Source organism: Bos javanicus, chromosome 15, assembly GCF_032452875.1.
Source record: "Bos javanicus breed banteng chromosome 15, ARS-OSU_banteng_1.0, whole genome shotgun sequence".
Lineage (NCBI taxonomy): Eukaryota > Metazoa > Chordata > Mammalia > Artiodactyla > Bovidae > Bos > Bos javanicus.
The window spans coordinates 80,116,309-80,123,660 of record NC_083882.1 but is presented as its reverse complement, the minus strand read 5'-3'; the positions used below and the strand labels follow the sequence as shown (position 1 = coordinate 80,123,660).

The following is a 7,352-nucleotide window of genomic DNA, read 5'->3' as shown; positions in this document are numbered from 1 at the left end:
TTGGTTAGGATATCCTCATATCCTCCATATTGGTTAGGATATTGGTTAGGATATTGGTTAGGATATCCTCATATCCTCCATTCTGATTTGATAAATCTGAGATACAGTCTGGTCACCTGCATATATGCAAGTTGTATGATAAATTTTGATATGCACTCAAAAACTATCAGAAATCAAAAAATTACAAAAACAATTAAATTTTTTTCTTAATGATGCAAGGAACTTTCAAAAACATGATTCATTGAATGCTTGCTTATATCAAAACACAGTACATTTATTAAACATAGTGGAGAAAACTGATACCTAGAGTAAGAAGAAAAAATTCTTATAAACTCCACTTAAATTATCATACAGTAGTACTCAGAGTGAAAGCCATCAGTGATGATGCCTTGTGTTCTTCATTAATAAGTTGTATAAATTGCATTCATTGCCATAAAAATAATTTCAACTGCATTTTGGTTATCATTCAAATTACCAATGTATCAGGAGTGTGTAGATTTTCCTTCAAATCATACTAAGAAAGAGTTAGGGATTGTTTAAAATATATTTGTCAGTTTAATTTTGCTACTTAATGATGAAAAGGATTTAGGCCATCTGCAATTCCAGATGCAGTGATCTGCTACATGCACAGAAAGTAAAAGAAAGCCAAAGAGTGAGAAAAACCCACTTACTTCCCTCAGCTATTATTTTCCTTCTTCTGTTTTGACTTATTTAAAACTTTCAAATTCATATCTCTCCTGAATCCTGGAAATATTTATTTCAATGTAGAGGTTTGCATAATCCTTGAGAAAATAGGTGAATAATGCTTTGTTTCTGTATTAAATTCATACATCCAAGAGCTTCAGATTTTTTTTTAAATCAGTGCATCCCAAATTCTAGCACCTTTTAATTCCCAGACTAGGCTGCATACCTATTAATCAGTCATCTAACCATTGCTTTTTCTGACACAATGGCAATTTGTCTTAACTCTATTTATTTACAGACTTCTAAAATTACATCACCTTAAAAGAACAGCATGTATTTGTCAGAAATGTCTTTAAGGCAGCCTTCACATCCTTGTTCCTCAAGCTGTAGATCATGGGTTTCAGCATGGGAATCACCAGAGTATAAAACACGGAGGCCACTTTATCAGTATCCATAGAATGGTTAGTTTGAGGCTGCACATACATGAATATCATTGTGCCATAGAAGACAGATACTGCCATCATATGTGATGCACAGGTGGAAAAGGCTTTTTTCCTTCCTTCTGATGAACGTATTTTGAGAATGGACAAAACAATGTTGAAATAAGATACAAGAACTATAATTATGGAAAACACCAGATTTGTAGCTGCAGATATAAAAACAAAATGTTTCTGGAAAGGAAATATCAGAGCAGGACAATGCTAGCAGAGGGGCAATATCACAATAAAAATCATTGATGATATTGCAAGAGCAATAAGTCACAGAGAATACAGAAGATGAGGCCACAATAGCTGTGGAAAAGCTATAGAGGTATGTGAGGGAAACTAGCAGAAGACAGATCCACCGAGATACAACCGCCATGTAGAGCAGGGGGTTACAAATGGCCACACAGCGGTCATAGGCCATCACAGCTAACAGGAGCACCTCAGCTACAATGAAAACCAAGAACCCTCCTAGTTGGGTGGCACGTTCATAGTAGGAGGTGGTGTGTTTCTTTACTAAGAAATTGATCAGCATTTTAGGGGCAATGACAGTTGAATTGCCAAGATTGATGATGGCCAAGTGCCAGAGGAAGAAATACATGGGGGTCTGAAGTCAAGAGTCCACACTGGTGAGGGTGATTATGCTTAGGTTCCCTGTCACTGTCAGTCCATAGATGACCAGGAAGACAAAGAAGAGTGGGATCTGGAAGTCTGGACGTTCCGAGACTCCTGTGAGAATAAATCAGTGACTCGGGTGAAATTTCCATTAGCCATGTAAGAGTGTAGAAAGTCATCTGGGAAAGAAAGGAGAAGTGTTTACAGTTTTTAAAAATTTCTAGGACTATTGTTATATGTCAAGGGCAACTTCTGGGGTAAGATTTCCTGGAATCATACTTTGAAAATATATCCATTCCCTTGAGTAAGTGAAAGTCACTCAATCGTGTCTGACTCTTTGTGACCCCATGGATCTTACAGTCCATGGAATTTACCAGGTCAGAATACTGGAGTGGGTAGCTGTTGCCTTCTCCAGGGGATCTTCCCAACCCACGGATCAAACTCAGGTCTCCCACATAGCTGACAGATTCTTTACCATTTGAGCCACCAGTGAAGCCCATCAGTTCCCTTTCTTCTGCTAAAATCAAGCGTGCTGATGGTTTATAACTTCCCAGGGGGTGCAGTAGTACAGTCTATCTGCCATTGCAGGAACATGGGTTCAACCCCTGGGTCAGGAAAATCCCCTGGAGGAGGGAAAGTCTACCTACTCCAGTATTCTCCCCTGGAGAATCCCATGGACAGAGGAGCCTGGAGGTCTACAGTCCATGGCGTCGCAAAAAGTCGGACATGAGTGAGTGACTGAGCACACACAGGTTGGTTATATACTCTTCTTAAATTGCAAAACTAAATGTTGAAAAGCAATCATTTAAATCACAAACATTACATTTTTTCTCTAAGTTTCTTTTAAAGCTCTATGTTGTTTTTTGCCAATTTCCATATTTCTTTGCCATCTTAAGCACCCCCTCTCCTACTTCCTTAGGTCAAGCTGTCATTAACACTGTCATGGACTACTGTATCCTTCTCTTCTTCAGGCTACCATTCTGTCAGATTTGTTGATAGGCAAGTAGGAGTCATTAAAACTTTCTGATCAATGAAACATGTAATCTGAGATATCTTTTAGAATAATTGAAAAAAGCCTTGATCTCATATTCAATGCATTCCACACTCAGGTCTGTATCACTTTTATAGTCATATTGTTTCACCAGACATGCACTTAACCCTAGTCCCTCTGTTTCCCTGCTGCTAAGTCACTTCAGTCATGTCCGACTCTGTGTGACCCCATAGTTGGCAGCCACCAGGCTCCCCCATCCCTGGGATTCTCCAGGCAAGAGCACTGGAGTGGGTTGCCATTTCCTTCTCCAATGCATGAAAGTGAAAAGTGAAAGTGAAGTCACTCAGTCATGTCCAACTCTTAGCGACCCCATGGACTGCAGCCTACCAGGCTCCTCCGCCCATGGTATTTTCCAGGCAAGAGTACGGGAGTGGGGTGCCATTGCCTTCTCCGTCTGTTTCCCTACTGATATTCAAAGATACCAGTTGAGCGAAGAAAACCAATCTAGAAAATAAACATTTTTTTCCCCTCAGATTTTCTTTTCTCTTTAAGATACTACAGAGGTTCTAACTTAACAAACCAGAAATCTAGTCTGATCCAAGGAGTCGAGTTGAGAAAGAAAGACAGTGCTGTAGATTGCTGAGCCAGTTCTGTTCCTTCTTTCTAGATGGTGGTGTCTGCTGTTTCTTTACTGAATCCCATTCTGATTTCAGTCTCCTTCTTCATGTACAGATTAGAACCAGGGGTAACATGGCTTGCTATCTTTTTTTTTTATTATTATTATTATTTTAGAAAGAGAGACACATTGGATGAAGCAGTGGAATTCAGATTTATAGTATCTGTTTTACCACTTGGAAGTCTTCATTTCTACTAAGAATCATCCTTATGTTTATTAGACATGTCTTTATTTTCAGTGTCAGCTATTACATTCTTCTACATTTCCAGATCCTTGCACCTTGCCCATCCTTTTAAATTTTTATTTTAACAATGTGGTAAGAATACATAACTTGAAATCTGCTCCATTAAGAGATTTATGGCTGAACAGAACAGTATTGATAATTACGACACAATGTTGTGCAGCAGATCTCTAGATCTTATTCACCTCATGTAGCTGAAACTTTATACTTGTTGATTAGCAACTCTCTATATGGTCCAGCTTACAACTTCCAGATATTTATCAAAAGGAATTGCTATAGGATATTTAATAGAAAGTGAAATCCTATCTATTCTGTTAATTTGGAAAATGATACCTCTGGTCATTTTCTAATATCCTGATGAAACACTTTATATACTTTCATTTAGGGCTAACCATTAGGGGAGAATCCCATGGGCAGAGGAGCCTGGTGGGCTGCAGTCCATGGGTTTGCAAGAGTCAGACATGACTTAGAAATTAAATCACAGGGTACAAAATTATGCAATGGGATGACTGACTTTTCAATCTTCAGACTTGGTGATAGCAGTTAGGAATTATTTGAGGTTCATAGCTTTCTCCATAACTCTTAAAAAAACTCCATAACTCCATAACATTTTTTATTCATTCTATTCCTTTGCCAGTCTATTCAGTCAGTTTGTAAATATTTGTATGAAAAGAAACAAACAAATGAGCAAACATAAGCATAAGCAATCAGTAGGAAAAACAACTAAAACGTCTCTCAATTTAAGCATGGGGGTTTATTCACATATATAAGGAATAATATAGTAAAATTATTCAGTTCATAAAGTGATTCATGAGTAACACATATCTTAAAATATTATTTTTCTAAGATTGCACTGGGTATTTGTTTTTGTTGTTGTTCAGTTGCTAAGTCACATTCAACCCCTTGCAACCCCATGGATTGTAGACCACCAAGCTCCTCCACCCATGGGATTTTCCAGGAAAGAATACTGGAGAGGGTTGCCATTTCCTTCTCCAAGGGATCTTCCTGGACCAGGGATCAAATCTAAGCCTCCTGCATTGGCAGGAGAATTCTTTACCACTGATCCACCAGGGAAGACCTGTGTTGGGTGTATTTATAGAAAAAAAATCAAATATTACAGGCTGCTGCTGCTAAGTCACTTCAGTCATGTCCAACTCTGTGTGACCACATAGATGGCATCCCACCAAGCTCCCCTGTCCCTGGGATTCTTCAGGCAAGAATACTGGAGTGGGTTTCCATTTCCTTCTCCAAATGAGCCACATATTAAAATGTAGTTATTATTTATCTGAAATTTAAATTCAACTGAACATCCTGTATTTTATCTGGAAATCTTAGCTTTACTAATTTTAACAGATTAATTTGCTGATGATTTTCAGATATTCCTAATTACTTCTGCACTTACAATATCCAACTACCACTTTTCATTTTCACAAACCCGATGAATATATGACCTCTAGTCAATTCATAGGATTTATGTCCTAAAACTGCCATGCTTTTCCAGGGAAACCAGTTAACAAAAGAGATAATGAAATTTTTGTGATGTAAAGAATAAGCTGTCAGTGACTGAAAGAGTATCCATAGTTAAGAATTAAGTGAAATTACCAAAAACGTGGTGTTAAGCAACATCTACAATTCCTATTTACTCACCTTTAATGAAGAATTCAAATTTCTGCTCTCAAATTACTCTGACTTGTCTTTGGGTAGGGGCAATTTATATGTTCCCTCTCTCCTTGTGATGTTCCCTGAGGAAGTAGTATGAAATTTATTCAGATGATTCTCCCCAAATTATATGAGGTTTTTTTTTTTTTTAATTGCCTGTGATGTCTTCAAATTACCTAGGATAACCTGCATATTCCCTAGTGAAAAATTGTAAGGAACAGTTTAAGGAAAGGAAGAAGACAGTATAATTTATCTGTACAGTTGCAGGGAGACACTTACTTAAAGACAGCTATTACAGTAACAATGAAAAAGATGGATGTGCTTTCTCACAGTAAAATTACAACTGTTTCAGAAGTTATGATAAAATTGCAAGCAAATCATCATCATTGGATAGGATTATTTTTACTTTATTTTATTTTAACTTTACAGTATTGTATTGGTTTTGCCATATATCAAAATGAATCTGCTTATAAATGGAAATAGAGATGAAATTATCTAATTGTGAGTTTAATTTTCATTTACTTAATGACTAATGATATTGGACATTTGTCAATGTATTTGCTGGTCATTCATATACATATATATATATATATATATACACATTTTAAAGTGTCTAAATTTTGTCCATTTTAATCAATATTTTATTGATTGTTTGGACTTTTTATAAGTGTGTTACATGAAACTGCTTTTGGAGAGTTTCTTCTAGAAGTTTCCTTAATTTATTTCATATTGAGGGAAATTTGCTTTACAGTGTTTTGTTATTTTCTGCCATATAGCAATGCAAATCAGCCATAATTATATATGTATCACATCCCGCTGAGGTTTCCCTCCCCTCCACCTATTCCACCCCTCTAGGTCATGACAGAGTGCCAGTCTGGGCCCCTGTGTTATATAGCAACTTCTCACCAGCTATCTGTTTTACATGTGGCGGTGTATATACGTCAGTGCTACTTTCTCCATTCATCCTGTTCTCCTTTTCCTCCACTGTATCCACAAGTCCATTCTCTATATCTGAGTTTCCATTCCTTTTCTGCAAATAGATTCATCAATACCATTTTTTTCTAGATTCACTCTCTCTCTATATATATGTGTGTGTGTGTGTCTGTGTGTTTGAGTGTGTGTATGTTAATACGCAACATTTGTTTTTCTCTTTATTACTTACTTCACTCTATATAACAGATTGTAATTTCATCCACATCCATAGAATGGAGTTAAATCCATTCTTTTTGAGGCTGAGTAATACCATTTCTGTCCTTTATTGAGCCCATCTTTGCATGAAATATTCCCTTGGTATCTCTAATTTTCTTGAAGAGATCTCTAGTCTTCCCCATTCTGTTGTTTTCCTCTATTTCTTTGCATTGATCGCTGAAGAAGGCTTTCTTATCTCTTCTTGCTAGTCTTTGGAATTCTGTATTCACATGTTTATATCTTTCCTTTTCTCCTTTGCTTTTTGCTTCTCTTCTTTTCACAGCTATTTGTAAGGCCTTCCCAGACAGCCATTTTGCTTTTTGCATTTCTTTTCCATGGGGATGGTCTTGATCCCTCTCTCCTGTACAATGTCATGAACCTCATTCCATAGTTCATCAGGCACTCTACCTATCAGATCTAGGCCCTTAACTCTATTTCTCACTTCCACTGTATAATCAAAAGGGATTTGATTTAGGTCATACCTGAATGGTCTAGTGGTTTTCCCTACTTTCTTCAGTTTAAGTCTGAATTTGGCAATAAGGAGTTCATGATCTGAGCCACAGTCAGCTCTTGGTCTTGTTTTTGTTGACTGTATAGAGCTTCTCCATCTTTGGCTGCAAAGAATATAATCAATCTGATTTCGGTGTTGACCATCTGGTGACTAGAGATCTTTTCAAGAAAATTAGAGATACCAAGGGAACATTTCATGCAAAGATGTGCCGGGAGCCGGCATATTGCATATTGAGTGCATATTGCATATTGCATATTGAGTGCAGCACTTTCCACAGCATCATCTTTCAGGATCTGGAATAGCTC

General features: G+C 37.2%; 1 pseudogene; it reads right to left on the bottom strand.

Annotated features, from left to right (window-relative positions):
- Positions 1 to 992: 992 nt before the first annotated feature.
- Positions 993 to 1,940, bottom strand: LOC133261486 (olfactory receptor 8J3-like; annotated as a pseudogene).
- Positions 1,941 to 7,352: the final 5,412 nt, after the last annotated feature.